General features: G+C 62.8%; 3 non-coding genes and 1 pseudogene across 3 annotated transcripts; all 4 read left to right on the forward strand.

Moving 5' to 3' along the window:
• The first annotated feature begins 480 nt into the window (after window positions 1-480).
• Window positions 481-599, forward strand: LOC131871587 (5S ribosomal RNA). The gene has a single exon (XR_009369801.1). It is a non-coding gene; the product is annotated as a 5S ribosomal RNA (ribosomal RNA).
• Window positions 600-8,403: 7,804 nt separating this feature from the next.
• LOC131871588 (5S ribosomal RNA) lies at window positions 8,404-8,522 on the forward strand. Its single transcript, XR_009369802.1, has one exon. It is a non-coding gene; the product is annotated as a 5S ribosomal RNA (ribosomal RNA).
• Window positions 8,523-16,378: 7,856 nt separating this feature from the next.
• Window positions 16,379-16,497, forward strand: LOC131871589 (5S ribosomal RNA). Its single transcript, XR_009369803.1, has one exon. It is a non-coding gene; the product is annotated as a 5S ribosomal RNA (ribosomal RNA).
• Window positions 16,498-24,285: 7,788 nt separating this feature from the next.
• LOC131871594 (5S ribosomal RNA) lies at window positions 24,286-24,406 on the forward strand (annotated as a pseudogene).

Raw genomic sequence — 24,406 nt, forward strand, 5'->3', positions numbered from 1 at the left:
CATGGGTCTTGGAACGCATTTGTGGTCCTTGGGTCCCATTTTGCATCCCGAAACTTGTGTTTTGGTGCTTGATCCCTATTTTGGGTGCCCACCTTGCACCAAGTGCGCACCCGGGGCAAACCGAGCGCCTTGGTGCACCGGGGCAAGATCGAGCGTGCACCCGAGGCGCCCCGAACATGCACCAAGGTGCACTCGGCCCACATGTGAGCGCAGGTCGTTGCGCCCGAGGTGGTGTGTGGGCACCGCGTTGCAGACGGGACACTGCACGCACACGACGCCCCCTCCAGGTGCACGCACGTAGGCCGGGCCGGGTGCACACCCGACGCCCTAGCAAGGTGCGCGCACCCGGGCAGGGCTCACACTTGGCGAACGGGGCGCACTTCGCGAGGGAGGGTGTGCACCTCGACGGGGGTGGGTGGCCGGGGTGGATTCGCACGTGGGTCGCGGTTTGCTAAGTACACACTGCGACAAGCTCATAACGGGTGCGATCATACCAGCGTTAGTGCACCGGATCCCATCAGAACTCCGCAGTTAAGCGCGCTTGGGCCGGAGTAGTACTGGGATGGGTGACCTCCCGGGAAGTCCCGGTGTTGCACCCTTTTTTAGTTTTTCGCCGGGCGTCGCAATGCTATTTGAATAAACCTTTTGCCCGTTTGCGTTCTCGTCGGGGCCGGGCCGGGCCGGGGTGCGCTGCCCGCACTACCGCGCGCGCGGGGGCGACACCGAGCGCGCACCCGAGGCGCCCCGAGCACACAGGCCACGGTGCAACCCGGGCGTTGTGCGCGCACCCCGGTGCGCCCGAGGTGCTGCGCGCGCACCCAGGTGAAATCGGTGTGCACCTCGGCCAGTGCGCGCTCGGTCGAGTCGCGCACGTTGGCCAAGGTGCACGGTGATGTTTCTTACTCTAAGGTTCCGCACCAGACGCCCGGGACAGGTGAGCGAAGCTGGGCGGGGCCGGGTGCGCGGCCGGGGCAGGTGCACGCAGCTGGAGAGAGCTTTGGAGCACACTTCGGAGCGCACCAATGATGCGCTCCATTCAAAAGTTTCCTGAAAAGGCAAAAAAAGTTGAGATTATAGAATTTCCCACTTGAGAGATTGTAAAAAAAAAAAATTTAAAATGAAGGAAACGCGGGTGCCAAGGTGTGCGCAGCCCAGCCAAGGTGTGCGCACCAAGGCGCCCACCCTGGCGAAGGTGCACGCAAGGTGCGCACCCGAGGCAAACCGGACAATTAACCCAACTTTCGACTTCGCGCGCACCTTGGAGCGCACTTCGGAGCGCTCCTTGGTGCGCACCAATCTTGGGCACCTCGGAGTGCACCATGGCGCCCACCAAGGTGCGCACCCGGGGCAAACCGAGCTCCGACTTCGTGCGCACCTTGGAGCGCACGAAAGGTGCGCACCATGGCGCCCACCAAGGTGCGCAGCCCAGCCAAGGCGTGCGCATCAAGGTGCGCACCCTGGCGAAGGTGCGCACCCGGGGCAAACCGAGCTCCGACTTCGTGCGCACCTTGGAGCGCACAAAAGGTGCGCAACCCAGCCAAGGTGTGCGCACCCCGGTCAAACCGAGCTCCGAATCGTGCGCACCAGAGGTGCACGCCATCGTGCGCACCTTGGAGCACACTTCGGAGCCCTCCTTGGTGCGCGCCGATGTTGCGCACCTCGGAGCGCACCCGGGGAAAACAATGCAATTAACCCGACTTTCGACTTCGTGGGCACCTCGGAGCGCTCTCGGGTTCGCACCTCGGAGCACACCGAGGTGCGCACCTTTGATGCGCTGCCTTCACCAATTTCCAGAAAAGGCAAGAAAACATTGAGAAGGTGTGCGCACCGAGGTGCCCACCCTGGCGAAGGTGCACGCGAGGTGCGCACCCGGGGCAAACCGGGCTCCGACTTCGTGCACGCCGCACCTTGGAGCACACTTCGGAGCGCTCCTTGGTGCGCACCAGGGCGCGCAACCCAGCCGAGGTGCCCACCCCGGCGAAGGTGCACGCGAGGTGCGCACCCGGGGCAAACCGGGCTCCGACTTCGTGCACGCCATGGTGCCCACCGCGGCGAAGGTGCACGCGAGGTGCGCACCCGGGGCAAACCGGGCTCCGACTTCGTGCACGCCGCACCTTGGAGCACACTTCGGAGCGCTCCTTGGTGCGCACCATGGTGCCCACCAGGGCGCGCAACCCCGCCGAAGGTGCACGCGAGGTGCGCACCCGGGGCAAACCGGGCTCCGACTTCGTGCACGCCGCACCTTGGAGCACACTTCGGAGCGCTCCTTGGTGCGCACCATGGTGCCCACCAGGGCGCGCAACCCCGCCGAAGGTGCACGCGAGGTGCGCACCCGGGGCAAACCGGGCTCCGACTTCGTGCACGCCATGGTGCGCACCGCGGCGAAGGTGCGCACCCGGGGCAAACCGGGCTCCGACTTCGTGCACGCCGCACCTTGGAGCACACTTCGGAGCGCTCCTTGGTGCGCACCAGGGCGCGCAACCCAGCCGAGGTGCCCACCCCGGCGAAGGTGCACGCGAGGTGCGTACCCGGGGCAAACCGGGCTCCGACTTCGTGCACGCCGCACCTTGGAGCACACTTCGGAGCGCTCCTTGGTGCGCACCATGGTGCCCACCAGGCCGCGCAACCCAGCCAAGGTGTGCGCACCAAGGTGCACGCGAGGTGCGCACCCGGGGCAAACCGGGGTCCGACTTCGTGCACGCCGCACCTTGGAGCACACATCGGGGCGCTCCCGGGTTCGCACCGGCGTTGCGCACCGTGGTGGGCACCTCGGAGCACACCAAGGTGGGCAGCGAGGTGCGCACCTTTGATGCGATGCCTTCACTAATTTCCATAAAAGGCAAAAAAAAAACGAGATTTTAAAATTTCCGTTTTGAAAGATAGTGAGAAAAAGGGAATGCTGGTGCCATCTTGAGCCCGCCCTGGTGCGCAGCCCAGCCAAGGTGTGCGCACCAAGGTGCCCACCCTGGCGAAGGTGCGCGCCCGGGCAATTAACCCAACTTCCAACTTCGCGCGCGCCAGGGTGGGAGCGCACCCAACAACCGGGCCTGGGAAGAGCCAATGCGAGAAACCCCACCAAACGCTCTGACAAAAAAAGAGGGGGCGCTCCAGTAACCCCGCTTCGGAGCGCACCCTGGGCAAACCCAGCCAAGGTGCCCACCCCGGCCAAGGTGCAGGCGAGGTGCGCACCCGGGGCAAACCGGGCTCCGACAACGTGCACGCCGCACCTTGGAGCACACTTCGTAGCGCTCCCGGGTGCGCACCTCAGAGCACACCAAGGTGGGCAGCGAGGTGCGCACCTTTGATGCGCTGCCTTCACTAATTTCCAGAAAAGGCAAAAAAAAAAGGAGATTTTAAAATTTCCGTTTTGAAAGATAGTGAAAAAAACGGAACGCGCGTGCCATCTTGAGCCCGCCCTGGTGCGCAGCCCAGGTAAGGTGCCCACCCTGGCAAAGGTGCGCACCCGGGCAATTAACCCTACTTCCGACTTCGTGCGCGCCAGGGTGGCAACCGGGCCTCGGAAGAGCCAATGCGAGAAACCCCACCAAACGCTCCGACAAAAAAAGAGGCGGCGCTCCAATAACCCCGCTTCGGAGCGCAGCCGGGGCAAACCCAGCCAAGGTGCCCACCCCGACGAAGGTGCACGCGAGGTGCGCACCCGGGGCAAACCGGGCTCCGACAACGTGCACGCAGCACCTTGGAGCACACTTCGAAGCACTCCCGGGTGCCCACCGGCGTTGCGCACCGTGGTGGGCAGCGAGGTGCGCACCTTTGATGCGCTGCCTTCACTAATTTCCAGAAAAAGGCAAAAAAAAATGAGATTTTAAAATTTCCGTTTTGAAAGATAGTGAAAAAAAAGGAACGCGGGTGCCATCTTGAGCCCGCCCTGGTGCGCAGCCCAGGCAAGGCATGCGCACCAAGGTGCCCACCCGAGGTGCACACCCGGGGCAAACCGGGCTCCGACTTCGTGCAGGCCGCACCTTGGAGCACACTTCGGAGCGCTCCTTGGTGCGCACCATGGTGCCCACCAGGGCGCGCAACCCAGCCAAGGTCTGCACACTAAGGTGCCCACCCCGGCGAAGGTGCACGCGAGGTGCGCACCCGGGGCAAACCGGGCTCCGACTTCGTGCACGCCATGGTGCCCACCGCGGCGAAGGTGCACGCGAGGTGCGCACCCGGGGCAAACCGGGCTCCGACTTCGTGCACGCCGCACCTTGGAGCACACTTCGGAGCGCTCCTTGGTGCGCACCATGGTGCCCACCAGGGCGCGCAACCCAGCCAAGGTGTGCGCACCAAGGTGCACGCGAGGTGCGCACCCGGGGCAAACCGGGGTCCGACTTCGTGCACGCCGCACCTTGGAGCACACATCGGAGCGCTCCCAGGTTCGCACCAGCGTTGCGCACCTTTGATGCGCTGCCTTCACTAATTTCCAGAAAAGGCAAAAAAAAACGATATTTTAAAATTTCCGTTCTGAAAGATAGTGAAAAAAACGGAACGCGGGTGCCATCTTGAGCCCTTCCTGGTGCGCAGCCCAGGCAAGTTGTGCGCACCAAGGTGCCCACCCTGGCGGAGGTGCGCGCCCGGGGCAAACCGGGCTCCGACTTCGTGCACTGCATGGTGCCCACCAAGGCGCGCAACCCAGCCAAGGTGCCCACCGCAGCGAAGGTGCACGCGAGGTGCACACCCGGGGCAAACCGGGCTCCGACTTCGTGCACGCCGCACCTTGGAGCACACTTCAGAGCGCTCCTTGGTGCGCACCAGGGCGCGCAACCCAGCCGAGGTGCCCACCCCGGCGAAGGTGCACGCGAGGTGCGCACCCGGGGCAAACCGGGCTCCGACTTCGTGCACGCCATGGTGCCCACCGCGGCGAAGGTGCGCACCCGGGGCAAACCGGGCTCCGACTTCGTGCACGCCGCACCTTGGAGCACACTTCGGAGCGCTCCTTGGTGCGCACCATGGTGCCCACCAGGCCGCGCAACCCAGCCAAGGTGTGCGCACCAAGGTGCACGCGAGGTGCGCACCCGGGGCAAACCGGGGTCCGACTTCGTGCACGCCGCACCTTGGAGCACACATCGGGGCGCTCCCGGGTTCGCACCGGCGTTGCGCACCGTGGTGGGCACCTCGGAGCACACCAAGGTGGGCAGCGAGGTGCGCACCTTTGATGCGATGCCTTCACTAATTTCCATAAAAGGCAAAAAAAAAACGAGATTTTAAAATTTCCGTTTTGAAAGATAGTGAGAAAAAGGGAATGCTGGTGCCATCTTGAGCCCGCCCTGGTGCGCAGCCCAGCCAAGGTTTGCGCACCAAGGTGCCCACCCTGGCGAAGGTGCGCGCCCGGGCAATTAACCCAACTTCCAACTTCGCGCGCGCCAGGGTGGGAGCGCACCCAACAACCGGGCCTGGGAAGAGCCAATGCGAGAAACCCCACCAAACTCTCTGACAAAAAAAGAGGGGGCGCTCCAGTAACCCCGCTTCGGAGCGCACCCTGGGCAAACCCAGCCAAGGTGCCCACCCCGGCCAAGGTGCAGGCGAGGTGCGCACCCGGGGCAAACCGGGCTCCGACAACGTGCACGCCGCACCTTGGAGCACACTTCGTAGCGCTCCCGGGTGCGCACCTCAGAGCACACCAAGGTGGGCAGCGAGGTGCGCACCTTTGATGCGCTGCCTTCACTAATTTCCAGAAAAGGCAAAAAAAAAAGGAGATTTTAAAATTTCCGTTTTGAAAGATAGTGAAAAAAACGGAACGCGCGTGCCATCTTGAGCCCGCCCTGGTGCGCAGCCCAGGTAAGGTGCCACCCTGGCAAAGGTGCGCACCCGGGCAATTAACCCTACTTCCGACTTCGTGCGCGCCAGGGTGGCAACCGGGCCTCGGAAGAGCCAATGCGAGAAACCCCACCAAACGCTCCGACAAAAAAAGAGGCGGCGCTCCAATAACCCCGCTTCGGAGCGCAGCCGGGGCAAACCAAGCCAAGGTGCCCACCCCGACGAAGGTGCACGCGAGGTGCGCACCCGGGGCAAACCGGGCTCCGACAACGTGCACGCAGCACCTTGGAGCACACTTCGAAGCACTCCCGGGTGCCCACCGGCGTTGCGCACCGTGGTGGGCAGCGAGGTGCGCACCTTTGATGCGCTGCCTTCACTAATTTCCAGAAAAAGGCAAAAAAAAATGAGATTTTAAAATTTCCGTTTTGAAAGATAGTGAAAAAAAAGGAACGCGGGTGCCATCTTGAGCCCGCCCTGGTGCGCAGCCCAGGCAAGGCATGCGCACCAAGGTGCCCACCCGAGGTGCACACCCGGGGCAAACCGGGCTCCGACTTCGTGCAGGCCGCACCTTGGAGCACACTTCGGAGCGCTCCTTGGTGCGCACCATGGTGCCCACCAGGGCGCACCCGAGGCAAACCGGGCTCCGACTTCGTGCACGCCGCACCTTGGAGCACACATCGGAGCGCTCCCAGGTTCGCACCAGCGTTGCGCACCTTTGATGCGCTGCCTTCACTAATTTCCAGAAAAGGCAAAAAAAAACGATATTTTAAAATTTCCGTTCTGAAAGATAGTGAAAAAAACGGAACGCGGGTGCCATCTTGAGCCCTTCCTGATGCGCAGCCCAGGCAAGTTGTGCGCACCAAGGTGCCCACCCTGGCGGAGGTGCGCGCCCGGGGCAAACCGGGCTCCGACTTCGTGCACTGCATGGTGCCCACCAAGGCGCGCAACCCAGCCAAGGTGCCCACCGCAGCGAAGGTGCACGCGAGGTGCGCACCCGAGGTGCACACCCGGGGCAAACCGGGCTCCGACTTCGTGCACGCCGCACCTTGGAGCACACTTCAGAGCGCTCCTTGGTACGCACCAGGGCGCGCAACCCAGCCAAGGTGCTCACCCCGGCGAAGGTGCACGCGAGGTGCGCACCCGGGGCAAACCGGGCTCGGACTTCGTGCACGCCGCACCTTGGAGCACACATCGGAGCGCTCCCGGGTTCGCACCAGCATTGCGCACCTTTGATGCGCTGCCTTCACTAATTTCCAGAAAAGGCAAAAAAAAGAAAAAAATGAGATTTTAAAATTTCCGTTTTGAAAGATAGTGAAAAAAACGGAACGCGGGTGCCATCTTGAGCCCGCCCTGGTGTGCAGCCCAGGCAAGTTGTGCGCACCAAGGCACCCACCCTGGCCAAGGTGGGTCACGGGGTGGGTCCTAGGGTGGGTAACGGGGTGGGTACTAAGGTGCGTGCCAAGGTGGGTCATAGGGTGGGTGCCAAGGTGGGCACCAGGGTGGGTGTGCACCAACCCTAGCCAGGGTAGGTCACGGGGTGGTTGTCGGGGTGGGCGTCAAGGAGCCAAGGTGGGTGGCAAGTAGCCAAGTTGCGTGCCAAGGTGGGTGTCGGGGTGGGTGCCAAGGATCCAAGGTGGGTGCCAAGGAACCAAGGTGGGTGTCTGGGTGGGTGCCGAGGTGGGAGCCAGGGTGGGTCCCAAGGTGAGTGCAAAGGTGGGTGCCAGGGTCAAGGTGAGTGCCAATGTGGGTTCCAAGGTGCCAGGGTCAGGGTGAGTGCCAATGTGGGTTCAAAGGTGCTAAGTTGGGTGCGAGGTTGGGTGCGAGGGTGGGTGGGTGCCAAGGTGTGCTAGGTGGAAGCCCGGGTGGGTCGGCATCCCATGGGTGTCGAGTTGGGTGCCTGATGGGTGCTTCTTGTCAAGTTTTAGTCGTCGGGACTCATTTCGAGCCTTAGAGGTCGTTTCTTGTCCGGTTGCCCTGTCTTCGACCTGGGAACCCAATTTTGGTCCTCGGGTCCCATTTTTTTTTGTCTCGCATCCCACTTTTGGCCTGTGGCCTTTTCGGGGTCGATTCTCGTTTTGGGCATCAGAGCATGTTTCTTCTCCTAAAACCCAATATTTGTTTATTAAGTCTCGGAACACATTTTTGTTCTCGTGGACCCATCATGGGTCTTGGAACGCATTTGTGGTCCTTGGGTCCCATTTTGCATCCCGAAACTTGTGTTTTGGTGCTTGATCCCTATTTTGGGTGCCCACCTTGCACCAAGTGCGCACCCGGGGCAAACCGAGCGCCTTGGTGCACTGGGGCAAGATCGAGCGTGCACCCGAGGCGCCCCGAACATGCACCAAGGTGCACTCGGCCCACATGTGAGCGCAGGTCGTTGCGCCCGAGGTGGTGTGTGGGCACCGCGTTGCAGACGGGACACTGCACGCACACGACGCCCCCTCCAGGTGCACGCACGTAGGCCGGGCCGGGTGCACACCCGACGCCCTAGCAAGGTGCGCGCACCCGGGCAGGGCTCACACTTGGCGAACGGGGCGCACTTCGCGAGGGAGGGTGTGCACCTCGACGGGGGTGGGTGGCCGGGGTGGATTCGCACGTGGGTCGCGGTTTGCTAAGTACACACTGCGACAAGCTCATAACGGGTGCGATCATACCAGCGTTAGTGCACCGGATCCCATCAGAACTCCGCAGTTAAGCGCGCTTGGGCCGGAGTAGTACTGGGATGGGTGACCTCCCGGGAAGTCCCGGTGTTGCACCCTTTTTTAGTTTTTCGCCGGGCGTCGCAATGCTATTTGAATAAACCTTTTGCCCGTTTGCGTTCCGGGCGTCGCAATGCTATTTGAATAAACCTTTTGCCCGTTTGCGTTCTCGTCGGGGCCGGGCCGGGCCGGGGTGCGCTGCCCGCACTACCGCGCGCGCGGGGGCGACACCGAGCGCGCACCCGAGGCGCCCCGAGCACACAGGCCACGGTGCAACCCGGGCGTTGTGCGCGCACCCCGGTGCGCCCGAGGTGCTGCGCGCGCACCCAGGTGAAATCGGTGTGCACCTCGGCCAGTGCGCGCTCGGTCGAGTCGCGCACGTTGGCCAAGGTGCACGGTGATGTTTCTTACTCTAAGGTTCCGCACCAGACGCCCGGGACAGGTGAGCGAAGCTGGGCGGGGCCGGGTGCGCGGCCGGGGCAGGTGCACGCAGCTGGAGAGAGCTTTGGAGCACACTTCGGAGCGCACCAATGATGCGCTCCATTCAAAAGTTTCCTGAAAAGGCAAAAAAAGTTGAGATTATAGAATTTCCCACTTGAGAGATTGTAAAAAAAAAAAATTTAAAATGAAGGAAACGCGGGTGCCAAGGTGTGCGCAGCCCAGCCAAGGTGTGCGCACCAAGGCGCCCACCCTGGCGAAGGTGCACGCAAGGTGCGCACCCGAGGCAAACCGGACAATTAACCCAACTTTCGACTTCGCGCGCACCTTGGAGCGCACTTCGGAGCGCTCCTTGGTGCGCACCAATCTTGGGCACCTCGGAGTGCACCATGGCGCCCACCAAGGTGCGCACCCGGGGCAAACCGAGCTCCGACTTCGTGCGCACCTTGGAGCGCACGAAAGGTGCGCACCATGGCGCCCACCAAGGTGCGCAGCCCAGCCAAGGCGTGCGCATCAAGGTGCGCACCCTGGCGAAGGTGCGCACCCGGGGCAAACCGAGCTCCGACTTCGTGCGCACCTTGGAGCGCACAAAAGGTGCGCAACCCAGCCAAGGTGTGCGCACCCCGGTCAAACCGAGCTCCGAATCGTGCGCACCAGAGGTGCACGCCATCGTGCGCACCTTGGAGCACACTTCGGAGCCCTCCTTGGTGCGCGCCGATGTTGCGCACCTCGGAGCGCACCCGGGGAAAACAATGCAATTAACCCGACTTTCGACTTCGTGGGCACCTCGGAGCGCTCTCGGGTTCGCACCTCGGAGCACACCGAGGTGCGCACCTTTGATGCGCTGCCTTCACCAATTTCCAGAAAAGGCAAGAAAACATTGAGAAGGTGTGCGCACCGAGGTGCCCACCCTGGCGAAGGTGCACGCGAGGTGCGCACCCGGGGCAAACCGGGCTCCGACTTCGTGCACGCCGCACCTTGGAGCACACTTCGGAGCGCTCCTTGGTGCGCACCAGGGCGCGCAACCCAGCCGAGGTGCCCACCCCGGCGAAGGTGCACGCGAGGTGCGCACCCGGGGCAAACCGGGCTCCGACTTCGTGCACGCCATGGTGCCCACCGCGGCGAAGGTGCACGCGAGGTGCGCACCCGGGGCAAACCGGGCTCCGACTTCGTGCACGCCGCACCTTGGAGCACACTTCGGAGCGCTCCTTGGTGCGCACCATGGTGCCCACCAGGGCGCGCAACCCCGCCGAAGGTGCACGCGAGGTGCGCACCCGGGGCAAACCGGGCTCCGACTTCGTGCACGCCGCACCTTGGAGCACACTTCGGAGCGCTCCTTGGTGCGCACCATGGTGCCCACCAGGGCGCGCAACCCCGCCGAAGGTGCACGCGAGGTGCGCACCCGGGGCAAACCGGGCTCCGACTTCGTGCACGCCATGGTGCGCACCGCGGCGAAGGTGCGCACCCGGGGCAAACCGGGCTCCGACTTCGTGCACGCCGCACCTTGGAGCACACTTCGGAGCGCTCCTTGGTGCGCACCAGGGCGCGCAACCCAGCCGAGGTGCCCACCCCGGCGAAGGTGCACGCGAGGTGCGTACCCGGGGCAAACCGGGCTCCGACTTCGTGCACGCCGCACCTTGGAGCACACTTCGGAGCGCTCCTTGGTGCGCACCATGGTGCCCACCAGGCCGCGCAACCCAGCCAAGGTGTGCGCACCAAGGTGCACGCGAGGTGCGCACCCGGGGCAAACCGGGGTCCGACTTCGTGCACGCCGCACCTTGGAGCACACATCGGGGCGCTCCCGGGTTCGCACCGGCGTTGCGCACCGTGGTGGGCACCTCGGAGCACACCAAGGTGGGCAGCGAGGTGCGCACCTTTGATGCGATGCCTTCACTAATTTCCATAAAAGGCAAAAAAAAAACGAGATTTTAAAATTTCCGTTTTGAAAGATAGTGAGAAAAAGGGAATGCTGGTGCCATCTTGAGCCCGCCCTGGTGCGCAGCCCAGCCAAGGTGTGCGCACCAAGGTGCCCACCCTGGCGAAGGTGCGCGCCCGGGCAATTAACCCAACTTCCAACTTCGCGCGCGCCAGGGTGGGAGCGCACCCAACAACCGGGCCTGGGAAGAGCCAATGCGAGAAACCCCACCAAACGCTCTGACAAAAAAAGAGGGGGCGCTCCAGTAACCCCGCTTCGGAGCGCACCCTGGGCAAACCCAGCCAAGGTGCCCACCCCGGCCAAGGTGCAGGCGAGGTGCGCACCCGGGGCAAACCGGGCTCCGACAACGTGCACGCCGCACCTTGGAGCACACTTCGTAGCGCTCCCGGGTGCGCACCTCAGAGCACACCAAGGTGGGCAGCGAGGTGCGCACCTTTGATGCGCTGCCTTCACTAATTTCCAGAAAAGGCAAAAAAAAAAGGAGATTTTAAAATTTCCGTTTTGAAAGATAGTGAAAAAAACGGAACGCGCGTGCCATCTTGAGCCCGCCCTGGTGCGCAGCCCAGGTAAGGTGCCCACCCTGGCAAAGGTGCGCACCCGGGCAATTAACCCTACTTCCGACTTCGTGCGCGCCAGGGTGGCAACCGGGCCTCGGAAGAGCCAATGCGAGAAACCCCACCAAACGCTCCGACAAAAAAAGAGGCGGCGCTCCAATAACCCCGCTTCGGAGCGCAGCCGGGGCAAACCCAGCCAAGGTGCCCACCCCGACGAAGGTGCACGCGAGGTGCGCACCCGGGGCAAACCGGGCTCCGACAACGTGCACGCAGCACCTTGGAGCACACTTCGAAGCACTCCCGGGTGCCCACCGGCGTTGCGCACCGTGGTGGGCAGCGAGGTGCGCACCTTTGATGCGCTGCCTTCACTAATTTCCAGAAAAAGGCAAAAAAAAATGAGATTTTAAAATTTCCGTTTTGAAAGATAGTGAAAAAAAAGGAACGCGGGTGCCATCTTGAGCCCGCCCTGGTGCGCAGCCCAGGCAAGGCATGCGCACCAAGGTGCCCACCCGAGGTGCACACCCGGGGCAAACCGGGCTCCGACTTCGTGCAGGCCGCACCTTGGAGCACACTTCGGAGCGCTCCTTGGTGCGCACCATGGTGCCCACCAGGGCGCGCAACCCAGCCAAGGTCTGCACACTAAGGTGCCCACCCCGGCGAAGGTGCACGCGAGGTGCGCACCCGGGGCAAACCGGGCTCCGACTTCGTGCACGCCATGGTGCCCACCGCGGCGAAGGTGCACGCGAGGTGCGCACCCGGGGCAAACCGGGCTCCGACTTCGTGCACGCCGCACCTTGGAGCACACTTCGGAGCGCTCCTTGGTGCGCACCATGGTGCCCACCAGGGCGCGCAACCCAGCCAAGGTGTGCGCACCAAGGTGCACGCGAGGTGCGCACCCGGGGCAAACCGGGGTCCGACTTCGTGCACGCCGCACCTTGGAGCACACATCGGAGCGCTCCCAGGTTCGCACCAGCGTTGCGCACCTTTGATGCGCTGCCTTCACTAATTTCCAGAAAAGGCAAAAAAAAAACGATATTTTAAAATTTCCGTTCTGAAAGATAGTGAAAAAAACGGAACGCGGGTGCCATCTTGAGCCCTTCCTGGTGCGCAGCCCAGGCAAGTTGTGCGCACCAAGGTGCCCACCCTGGCGGAGGTGCGCGCCCGGGGCAAACCGGGCTCCGACTTCGTGCACTGCATGGTGCCCACCAAGGCGCGCAACCCAGCCAAGGTGCCCACCGCAGCGAAGGTGCACGCGAGGTGCACACCCGGGGCAAACCGGGCTCCGACTTCGTGCACGCCGCACCTTGGAGCACACTTCAGAGCGCTCCTTGGTGCGCACCAGGGCGCGCAACCCAGCCGAGGTGCCCACCCCGGCGAAGGTGCACGCGAGGTGCGCACCCGGGGCAAACCGGGCTCCGACTTCGTGCACGCCATGGTGCCCACCGCGGCGAAGGTGCGCACCCGGGGCAAACCGGGCTCCGACTTCGTGCACGCCGCACCTTGGAGCACACTTCGGAGCGCTCCTTGGTGCGCACCATGGTGCCCACCAGGCCGCGCAACCCAGCCAAGGTGTGCGCACCAAGGTGCACGCGAGGTGCGCACCCGGGGCAAACCGGGGTCCGACTTCGTGCACGCCGCACCTTGGAGCACACATCGGGGCGCTCCCGGGTTCGCACCGGCGTTGCGCACCGTGGTGGGCACCTCGGAGCACACCAAGGTGGGCAGCGAGGTGCGCACCTTTGATGCGATGCCTTCACTAATTTCCATAAAAGGCAAAAAAAAAAACGAGATTTTAAAATTTCCGTTTTGAAAGATAGTGAGAAAAAGGGAATGCTGGTGCCATCTTGAGCCCGCCCTGGTGCGCAGCCCAGCCAAGGTTTGCGCACCAAGGTGCCCACCCTGGCGAAGGTGCGCGCCCGGGCAATTAACCCAACTTCCAACTTCGCGCGCGCCAGGGTGGGAGCGCACCCAACAACCGGGCCTGGGAAGAGCCAATGCGAGAAACCCCACCAAACTCTCTGACAAAAAAAGAGGGGGCGCTCCAGTAACCCCGCTTCGGAGCGCACCCTGGGCAAACCCAGCCAAGGTGCCCACCCCGGCCAAGGTGCAGGCGAGGTGCGCACCCGGGGCAAACCGGGCTCCGACAACGTGCACGCCGCACCTTGGAGCACACTTCGTAGCGCTCCCGGGTGCGCACCTCAGAGCACACCAAGGTGGGCAGCGAGGTGCGCACCTTTGATGCGCTGCCTTCACTAATTTCCAGAAAAGGCAAAAAAAAAAAGGAGATTTTAAAATTTCCGTTTTGAAAGATAGTGAAAAAAACGGAACGCGCGTGCCATCTTGAGCCCGCCCTGGTGCGCAGCCCAGGTAAGGTGCCACCCTGGCAAAGGTGCGCACCCGGGCAATTAACCCTACTTCCGACTTCGTGCGCGCCAGGGTGGCAACCGGGCCTCGGAAGAGCCAATGCGAGAAACCCCACCAAACGCTCCGACAAAAAAAGAGGCGGCGCTCCAATAACCCCGCTTCGGAGCGCAGCCGGGGCAAACCAAGCCAAGGTGCCCACCCCGACGAAGGTGCACGCGAGGTGCGCACCCGGGGCAAACCGGGCTCCGACAACGTGCACGCAGCACCTTGGAGCACACTTCGAAGCACTCCCGGGTGCCCACCGGCGTTGCGCACCGTGGTGGGCAGCGAGGTGCGCACCTTTGATGCGCTGCCTTCACTAATTTCCAGAAAAAGGCAAAAAAAAATGAGATTTTAAAATTTCCGTTTTGAAAGATAGTGAAAAAAAAGGAACGCGGGTGCCATCTTGAGCCCGCCCTGGTGCGCAGCCCAGGCAAGGCATGCGCACCAAGGTGCCCACCCGAGGTGCACACCCGGGGCAAACCGGGCTCCGACTTCGTGCAGGCCGCACCTTGGAGCACACTTCGGAGCGCTCCTTGGTGCGCACCATGGTGCCCACCAGGGCGCACCCGAGGCAAACCGGGCTCCGACTTCGTGCACGCCGCACCTTGGAGCACACATCGGAGCGCTCCCAGGTTCGCACCAGCGTTGCGCACCTTTGATGCGCTGCCTTCACTAATTTCCAGAAAAGGCAAAAAAAAAACGATATTTTAAAATTTCCGTTCTGAAAGATAGTGAAAAAAAACGGAACGCGGGTGCCATCTTGAGCCCTTCCTGATGCGCAGCCCAGGCAAGTTGTGCGCACCAAGGTGCCCACCCTGGCGGAGGTGCGCGCCCGGGGCAAACCGGGCTCCGACTTCGTGCACTGCATGGTGCCCACCAAGGCGCGCAACCCAGCCAAGGTGCCCACCGCAGCGAAGGTGCACGCGAGGTGCGCACCCGAGGTGCACACCCGGGGCAAACCGGGCTCCGACTTCGTGCACGCCGCACCTTGGAGCACACTTCAGAGCGCTCCTTGGTACGCACCAGGGCGCGCAACCCAGCCAAGGTGCTCACCCCGGCGAAGGTGCACGCGAGGTGCGCACCCGGGGCAAACCGGGCTCGGACTTCGTGCACGCCGCACCTTGGAGCACACATCGGAGCGCTCCCGGGTTCGCACCAGCATTGCGCACCTTTGATGCGCTGCCTTCACTAATTTCCAGAAAAGGCAAAAAAAAGAAAAAAATGAGATTTTAAAATTTCCGTTTTGAAAGATAGTGAAAAAAACGGAACGCGGGTGCCATCTTGAGCCCGCCCTGGTGTGCAGCCCAGGCAAGTTGTGCGCACCAAGGCACCCACCCTGGCCAAGGTGGGTCACGGGGTGGGTCCTAGGGTGGGTAACGGGGTGGGTACTAAGGTGCGTGCCAAGGTGGGTCATAGGGTGGGTGCCAAGGTGGGCACCAGGGTGGGTGTGCACCAACCCTAGCCAGGGTAGGTCACGGGGTGGTTGTCGGGGTGGGCGTCAAGGAGCCAAGGTGGGTGGCAAGTAGCCAAGTTGCGTGCCAAGGTGGGTGTCGGGGTGGGTGCCAAGGATCCAAGGTGGGTGCCAAGGAACCAAGGTGGGTGTCTGGGTGGGTGCCGAGGTGGGAGCCAGGGTGGGTCCCAAGGTGAGTGCAAAGGTGGGTGCCAGGGTCAAGGTGAGTGCCAATGTGGGTTCCAAGGTGCCAGGGTCAGGGTGAGTGCCAATGTGGGTTCAAAGGTGCTAAGTTGGGTGCGAGGTTGGGTGCGAGGGTGGGTGGGTGCCAAGGTGTGCTAGGTGGAAGCCCGGGTGGGTCGGCATCCCATGGGTGTCGAGTTGGGTGCCTGATGGGTGCTTCTTGTCAAGTTTTAGTCGTCGGGACTCATTTCGAGCCTTAGAGGTCGTTTCTTGTCCGGTTGCCCTGTCTTCGACCTGGGAACCCAATTTTGGTCCTCGGGTCCCATTTTTTTTTGTCTCGCATCCCACTTTTGGCCTGTGGCCTTTTCGGGGTCGATTCTCGTTTTGGGCATCAGAGCATGTTTCTTCTCCTAAAACCCAATATTTGTTTATTAAGTCTCGGAACACATTTTTGTTCTCGTGGACCCATCATGGGTCTTGGAACGCATTTGTGGTCCTTGGGTCCCATTTTGCATCCCGAAACTTGTGTTTTGGTGCTTGATCCCTATTTTGGGTGCCCACCTTGCACCAAGTGCGCACCCGGGGCAAACCGAGCGCCTTGGTGCACCGGGGCAAGATCGAGCGTGCACCCGAGGCGCCCCGAACATGCACCAAGGTGCACTCGGCCCACATGTGAGCGCAGGTCGTTGCGCCCGAGGTGGTGTGTGGGCACCGCGTTGCAGACGGGACACTGCACGCACACGACGCCCCCTCCAGGTGCACGCACGTAGGCCGGGCCGGGTGCACACCCGACGCCCTAGCAAGGTGCGCGCACCCGGGCAGGGCTCACACTTGGCGAACGGGGCGCACTTCGCGAGGGAGGGTGTGCACCTCGACGGGGGTGGGTGGCCGGGGTGGATTCGCACGTGGGTCGCGGTTTGCTAAGTACACACTGCGACAAGCTCATAACGGGTGCGATCATACCAGCGTTAGTGCACCGGATCCCATCAGAACTCCGCAGTTAAGCGCGCTTGGGCCGGAGTAGTACTGGGATGGGTGACCTCCCGGGAAGTCCCGGTGTTGCACCCTTTTTTAGTTTTTCGCCGGGCGTCGCAATGCTATTTGAATAAACCTTTTGCCCGTTTGCGTTCTCGTCGGGGCCGGGCCGGGCCGGGGTGCGCTGCCCGCACTACCGCGCGCGCGGGGGCGACACCGAGCGCGCACCCGAGGCGCCCCGAGCACACAGGCCACGGTGCAACCCGGGCGTTGTGCGCGCACCCCGGTGCGCCCGAGGTGCTGCGCGCGCACCCAGGTGAAATCGGTGTGCACCTCGGCCAGTGCGCGCTCGGTCGAGTCGCGCACGTTGGCCAAGGTGCACGGTGATGTTTCTTACTCTAAGGTTCCGCACCAGACGCCCGGGACAGGTGAGCGAAGCTGGGCGGGGCCGGGTGCGCGGCCGGGGCAGGTGCACGCAGCTGGAGAGAGCTTTGGAGCACACTTCGGAGCGCACCAATGATGCGCTCCATTCAAAAGTTTCCTGAAAAGGCAAAAAAAGTTGAGATTATAGAATTTCCCACTTGAGAGATTGTAAAAAAAAAAAATTTAAAATGAAGGAAACGCGGGTGCCAAGGTGTGCGCAGCCCAGCCAAGGTGTGCGCACCAAGGCGCCCACCCTGGCGAAGGTGCACGCAAGGTGCGCACCCGAGGCAAACCGGACAATTAACCCAACTTTCGACTTCGCGCGCACCTTGGAGCGCACTTCGGAGCGCTCCTTGGTGCGCACCAATCTTGGGCACCTCGGAGTGCACCATGGCGCCCACCAAGGTGCGCACCCGGGGCAAACCGAGCTCCGACTTCGTGCGCACCTTGGAGCGCACGAAAGGTGCGCACCATGGCGCCCACCAAGGTGCGCAGCCCAGCCAAGGCGTGCGCATCAAGGTGCGCACCCTGGCGAAGGTGCGCACCCGGGGCAAACCGAGCTCCGACTTCGTGCGCACCTTGGAGCGCACAAAAGGTGCGCAACCCAGCCAAGGTGTGCGCACCCCGGTCAAACCGAGCTCCGAATCGTGCGCACCAGAGGTGCACGCCATCGTGCGCACCTTGGAGCACACTTCGGAGCCCTCCTTGGTGCGCGCCGATGTTGCGCACCTCGGAGCGCACCCGGGGAAAACAATGCAATTAACCCGACTTTCGACTTCGTGGGCACCTCGGAGCGCTCTCGGGTTCGCACCTCGGAGCACACCGAGGTGCGCACCTTTGATGCGCTGCCTTCACCAATTTCCAGAAAAGGCAAGAAAACATTGAGAAGGTGTGCGCACCGAGGTGCCCACCCTGGCGAAGGTGCACGCGAGGTGCGCACCCGGGGCAAACCGGGCTCCGACTTCGTGCACGCCGCACCTTGGAGCACACTTCGGAGCGCTCCTTGGTGCGCACCAGGGCGCGCAACCCAGCCGAGGTGCCCACCCCGGCGAAGGTGCACGCGAGGTGCGCACCCGGGGCAAACCGGGCTCCGACTTCGTGCACGCCATGGTGCCCACCGCGGCGAAGGTGCACGCGAGGTGCGCACCCGGGGCAAACCGGGCTCCGACTTCGTGCACGCCGCACCTTGGAGCACACTTCGGAGCGCTCCTTGGTGCGCACCATGGTGCCCACCAGGGCGCGCAACCCCGCCGAAGGTGCACGCGAGGTGCGCACCCGGGGCAAACCGGGCTCCGACTTCGTGCACGCCGCACCTTGGAGCACACTTCGGAGCGCTCCTTGGTGCGCACCATGGTGCCCACCAGGGCGCGCAACCCCGCCGAAGGTGCACGCGAGGTGCGCACTCCGGGGCAAACCGGGCTCCGACTTCGTGCACGCCATGGTGCGCACCGCGGCGAAGGTGCGCACCCGGGGCAAACCGGGCTCCGACTTCGTGCACGCCGCACCTTGGAGCACACTTCGGAGCGCTCCTTGGTGCGCACCAGGGCGCGCAACCCAGCCGAGGTGCCCACCCCGGCGAAGGTGCACGCGAGGTGCGTACCCGGGGCAAACCGGGCTCCGACTTCGTGCACGCCGCACCTTGGAGCACACTTCGGAGCGCTCCTTGGTGCGCACCATGGTGCCCACCAGGCCGCGCAACCCAGCCAAGGTGTGCGCACCAAGGTGCACGCGAGGTGCGCACCCGGGGCAAACCGGGGTCCGACTTCGTGCACGCCGCACCTTGGAGCACACATCGGGGCGCTCCCGGGTTCGCACCGGCGTTGCGCACCGTGGTGGGCACCTCGGAGCACACCAAGGTGGGCAGCGAGGTGCGCACCTTTGATGCGATGCCTTCACTAATTTCCATAAAAGGCAAAAAAAAAACGAGATTTTAAAATTTCCGTTTTGAAAGATAGTGAGAAAAAGGGAATGCTGGTGCCATCTTGAGCCCGCCCTGGTGCGCAGCCCAGCCAAGGTGTGCGCACCAAGGTGCCCACCCTGGCGAAGGTGCGCGCCCGGGCAATTAACCCAACTTCCAACTTCGCGCGCGCCAGGGTGGGAGCGCACCCAACAACCGGGCCTGGGAAGAGCCAATGCGAGAAACCCCACCAAACGCTCTGACAAAAAAAGAGGGGGCGCTCCAGTAACCCCGCTTCGGAGCGCACCCTGGGCAAACCCAGCCAAGGTGCCCACCCCGGCCAAGGTGCAGGCGAGGTGCGCACCCGGGGCAAACCGGGCTCCGACAACGTGCACGCCGCACCTTGGAGCACACTTCGTAGCGCTCCCGGGTGCGCACCTCAGAGCACACCAAGGTGGGCAGCGAGGTGCGCACCTTTGATGCGCTGCCTTCACTAATTTCCAGAAAAGGCAAAAAAAAAAGGAGATTTTAAAATTTCCGTTTTGAAAGATAGTGAAAAAAACGGAACGCGCGTGCCATCTTGAGCCCGCCCTGGTGCGCAGCCCAGGTAAGGTGCCCACCCTGGCAAAGGTGCGCACCCGGGCAATTAACCCTACTTCCGACTTCGTGCGCGCCAGGGTGGCAACCGGGCCTCGGAAGAGCCAATGCGAGAAACCCCACCAAACGCTCCGACAAAAAAAGAGGCGGCGCTCCAATAACCCCGCTTCGGAGCGCAGCCGGGGCAAACCCAGCCAAGGTGCCCACCCCGACGAAGGTGCACGCGAGGTGCGCACCCGGGGCAAACCGGGCTCCGACAACGTGCACGCAGCACCTTGGAGCACACTTCGAAGCACTCCCGGGTGCCCACCGGCGTTGCGCACCGTGGTGGGCAGCGAGGTGCGCACCTTTGATGCGCTGCCTTCACTAATTTCCAGAAAAAGGCAAAAAAAAATGAGATTTTAAAATTTCCGTTTTGAAAGATAGTGAAAAAAAAGGAACGCGGGTGCCATCTTGAGCCCGCCCTGGTGCGCAGCCCAGGCAAGGCATGCGCACCAAGGTGCCCACCCGAGGTGCACACCCGGGGCAAACCGGGCTCCGACTTCGTGCAGGCCGCACCTTGGAGCACACTTCGGAGCGCTCCTTGGTGCGCACCATGGTGCCCACCAGGGCGCGCAACCCAGCCAAGGTCTGCACACTAAGGTGCCCACCCCGGCGAAGGTGCACGCGAGGTGCGCACCCGGGGCAAACCGGGCTCCGACTTCGTGCACGCCATGGTGCCCACCGCGGCGAAGGTGCACGCGAGGTGCGCACCCGGGGCAAACCGGGCTCCGACTTCGTGCACGCCGCACCTTGGAGCACACTTCGGAGCGCTCCTTGGTGCGCACCATGGTGCCCACCAGGGCGCGCAACCCAGCCAAGGTGTGCGCACCAAGGTGCACGCGAGGTGCGCACCCGGGGCAAACCGGGGTCCGACTTCGTGCACGCCGCACCTTGGAGCACACATCGGAGCGCTCCCAGGTTCGCACCAGCGTTGCGCACCTTTGATGCGCTGCCTTCACTAATTTCCAGAAAAGGCAAAAAAAAACGATATTTTAAAATTTCCGTTCTGAAAGATAGTGAAAAAAACGGAACGCGGGTGCCATCTTGAGCCCTTCCTGGTGCGCAGCCCAGGCAAGTTGTGCGCACCAAGGTGCCCACCCTGGCGGAGGTGCGCGCCCGGGGCAAACCGGGCTCCGACTTCGTGCACTGCATGGTGCCCACCAAGGCGCGCAACCCAGCCAAGGTGCCCACCGCAGCGAAGGTGCACGCGAGGTGCACACCCGGGGCAAACCGGGCTCCGACTTCGTGCACGCCGCACCTTGGAGCACACTTCAGAGCGCTCCTTGGTGCGCACCAGGGCGCGCAACCCAGCCGAGGTGCCCACCCCGGCGAAGGTGCACGCGAGGTGCGCACCCGGGGCAAACCGGGCTCCGACTTCGTGCACGCCATGGTGCCCACCGCGGCGAAGGTGCGCACCCGGGGCAAACCGGGCTCCGACTTCGTGCACGCCGCACCTTGGAGCACACTTCGGAGCGCTCCTTGGTGCGCACCATGGTGCCCACCAGGCCGCGCAACCCAGCCAAGGTGTGCGCACCAAGGTGCACGCGAGGTGCGCACCCGGGGCAAACCGGGGTCCGACTTCGTGCACGCCGCACCTTGGAGCACACATCGGGGCGCTCCCGGGTTCGCACCGGCGTTGCGCACCGTGGTGGGCACCTCGGAGCACACCAAGGTGGGCAGCGAGGTGCGCACCTTTGATGCGATGCCTTCACTAATTTCCATAAAAGGCAAAAAAAAAACGAGATTTTAAAATTTCCGTTTTGAAAGATAGTGAGAAAAAGGGAATGCTGGTGCCATCTTGAGCCCGCCCTGGTGCGCAGCCCAGCCAAGGTTTGCGCACCAAGGTGCCCACCCTGGCGAAGGTGCGCGCCCGGGCAATTAACCCAACTTCCAACTTCGCGCGCGCCAGGGTGGGAGCGCACCCAACAACCGGGCCTGGGAAGAGCCAATGCGAGAAACCCCACCAAACTCTCTGACAAAAAAAGAGGGGGCGCTCCAGTAACCCCGCTTCGGAGCGCACCCTGGGCAAACCCAGCCAAGGTGCCCACCCCGGCCAAGGTGCAGGCGAGGTGCGCACCCGGGGCAAACCGGGCTCCGACAACGTGCACGCCGCACCTTGGAGCACACTTCGTAGCGCTCCCGGGTGCGCACCTCAGAGCACACCAAGGTGGGCAGCGAGGTGCGCACCTTTGATGCGCTGCCTTCACTAATTTCCAGAAAAGGCAAAAAAAAAAGGAGATTTTAAAATTTCCGTTTTGAAAGATAGTGAAAAAAACGGAACGCGCGTGCCATCTTGAGCCCGCCCTGGTGCGCAGCCCAGGTAAGGTGCCACCCTGGCAAAGGTGCGCACCCGGGCAATTAACCCTACTTCCGACTTCGTGCGCGCCAGGGTGGCAACCGGGCCTCGGAAGAGCCAATGCGAGAAACCCCACCAAACGCTCCGACAAAAAAAGAGGCGGCGCTCCAATAACCCCGCTTCGGAGCGCAGCCGGGGCAAACCAAGCCAAGGTGCCCACCCCGACGAAGGTGCACGCGAGGTGCGCACCCGGGGCAAACCGGGCTCCGACAACGTGCACGCAGCACCTTGGAGCACACTTCGAAGCACTCCCGGGTGCCCACCGGCGTTGCGCACCGTGGTGGGCAGCGAGGTGCGCACCTTTGATGCGCTGCCTTCACTAATTTCCAGAAAAAGGCAAAAAAAAATGAGATTTTAAAATTTCCGTTTTGAAAGATAGTGAAAAAAAAGGAACGCGGGTGCCATCTTGAGCCCGCCCTGGTGCGCAGCCCAGGCAAGGCATGCGCACCAAGGTGCCCACCCGAGGTGCACACCCGGGGCAAACCGGGCTCCGACTTCGTGCAGGCCGCACCTTGGAGCACACTTCGGAGCGCTCCTTGGTGCGCACCATGGTGCCCACCAGGGCGCACCCGAGGCAAACCGGGCTCCGACTTCGTGCACGCCGCACCTTGGAGCACACATCGGAGCGCTCCCAGGTTCGCACCAGCGTTGCGCACCTTTGATGCGCTGCCTTCACTAATTTCCAGAAAAGGCAAAAAAAAACGATATTTTAAAATTTCCGTTCTGAAAGATAGTGAAAAAAACGGAACGCGGGTGCCATCTTGAGCCCTTCCTGATGCGCAGCCCAGGCAAGTTGTGCGCACCAAGGTGCCCACCCTGGCGGAGGTGCGCGCCCGGGGCAAACCGGGCTCCGACTTCGTGCACTGCATGGTGCCCACCAAGGCGCGCAACCCAGCCAAGGTGCCCACCGCAGCGAAGGTGCACGCGAGGTGCGCACCCGAGGTGCACACCCGGGGCAAACCGGGCTCCGACTTCGTGCACGCCGCACCTTGGAGCACACTTCAGAGCGCTCCTTGGTACGCACCAGGGCGCGCAACCCAGCCAAGGTGCTCACCCCGGCGAAGGTGCACGCGAGGTGCGCACCCGGGGCAAACCGGGCTCGGACTTCGTGCACGCCGCACCTTGGAGCACACATCGGAGCGCTCCCGGGTTCGCACCAGCATTGCGCACCTTTGATGCGCTGCCTTCACTAATTTCCAGAAAAGGCAAAAAAAAGAAAAAAATGAGATTTTAAAATTTCCGTTTTGAAAGATAGTGAAAAAAACGGAACGCGGGTGCCATCTTGAGCCCGCCCTGGTGTGCAGCCCAGGCAAGTTGTGCGCACCAAGGCACCCACCCTGGCCAAGGTGGGTCACGGGGTGGGTCCTAGGGTGGGTAACGGGGTGGGTACTAAGGTGCGTGCCAAGGTGGGTCATAGGGTGGGTGCCAAGGTGGGCACCAGGGTGGGTGTGCACCAACCCTAGCCAGGGTAGGTCACGGGGTGGTTGTCGGGGTGGGCGTCAAGGAGCCAAGGTGGGTGGCAAGTAGCCAAGTTGCGTGCCAAGGTGGGTGTCGGGGTGGGTGCCAAGGATCCAAGGTGGGTGCCAAGGAACCAAGGTGGGTGTCTGGGTGGGTGCCGAGGTGGGAGCCAGGGTGGGTCCCAAGGTGAGTGCAAAGGTGGGTGCCAGGGTCAAGGTGAGTGCCAATGTGGGTTCCAAGGTGCCAGGGTCAGGGTGAGTGCCAATGTGGGTTCAAAGGTGCTAAGTTGGGTGCGAGGTTGGGTGCGAGGGTGGGTGGGTGCCAAGGTGTGCTAGGTGGAAGCCCGGGTGGGTCGGCATCCCATGGGTGTCGAGTTGGGTGCCTGATGGGTGCTTCTTGTCAAGTTTTAGTCGTCGGGACTCATTTCGAGCCTTAGAGGTCGTTTCTTGTCCGGTTGCCCTGTCTTCGACCTGGGAACCCAATTTTGGTCCTCGGGTCCCATTTTTTTTTGTCTCGCATCCCACTTTTGGCCTGTGGCCTTTTCGGGGTCGATTCTCGTTTTGGGCATCAGAGCATGTTTCTTCTCCTAAAACCCAATATTTGTTTATTAAGTCTCGGAACACATTTTTGTTCTCGTGGACCCATCATGGGTCTTGGAACGCATTTGTGGTCCTTGGGTCCCATTTTGCATCCCGAAACTTGTGTTTTGGTGCTTGATCCCTATTTTGGGTGCCCACCTTGCACCAAGTGCGCACCCGGGGCAAACCGAGCGCCTTGGTGCACCGGGGCAAGATCGAGCGTGCACCCGAGGCGCCCCGAACATGCACCAAGGTGCACTCGGCCCACATGTGAGCGCAGGTCGTTGCGCCCGAGGTGGTGTGTGGGCACCGCGTTGCAGACGGGACACTGCACGCACACGACGCCCCCTCCAGGTGCACGCACGTAGGCCGGGCCGGGTGCACACCCGACGCCCTAGCAAGGTGCGCGCACCCGGGCAGGGCTCACACTTGGCGAACGGGGCGCACTTCGCGAGGGAGGGTGTGCACCTCGACGGGGGTGGGTGGCCGGGGTGGATTCGCACGTGGGTCGCGGTTTGCTAAGTACACACTGCGACAAGCTCATAACGGGTGCGATCATACACCGGATCCCATCAGAACTCCGCAGTTAAGCGCGCTTGGGCCGGAGTAGTACTGGGATGGGTGACCTCCCGGGAAGTCCCGGTGTTGCAC

Source organism: Cryptomeria japonica, unplaced genomic scaffold (genome assembly GCF_030272615.1).
Source record: "Cryptomeria japonica unplaced genomic scaffold, Sugi_1.0 HiC_scaffold_428, whole genome shotgun sequence".
In the NCBI taxonomy this organism is placed as follows: domain Eukaryota; kingdom Viridiplantae; phylum Streptophyta; class Pinopsida; order Cupressales; family Cupressaceae; genus Cryptomeria; species Cryptomeria japonica.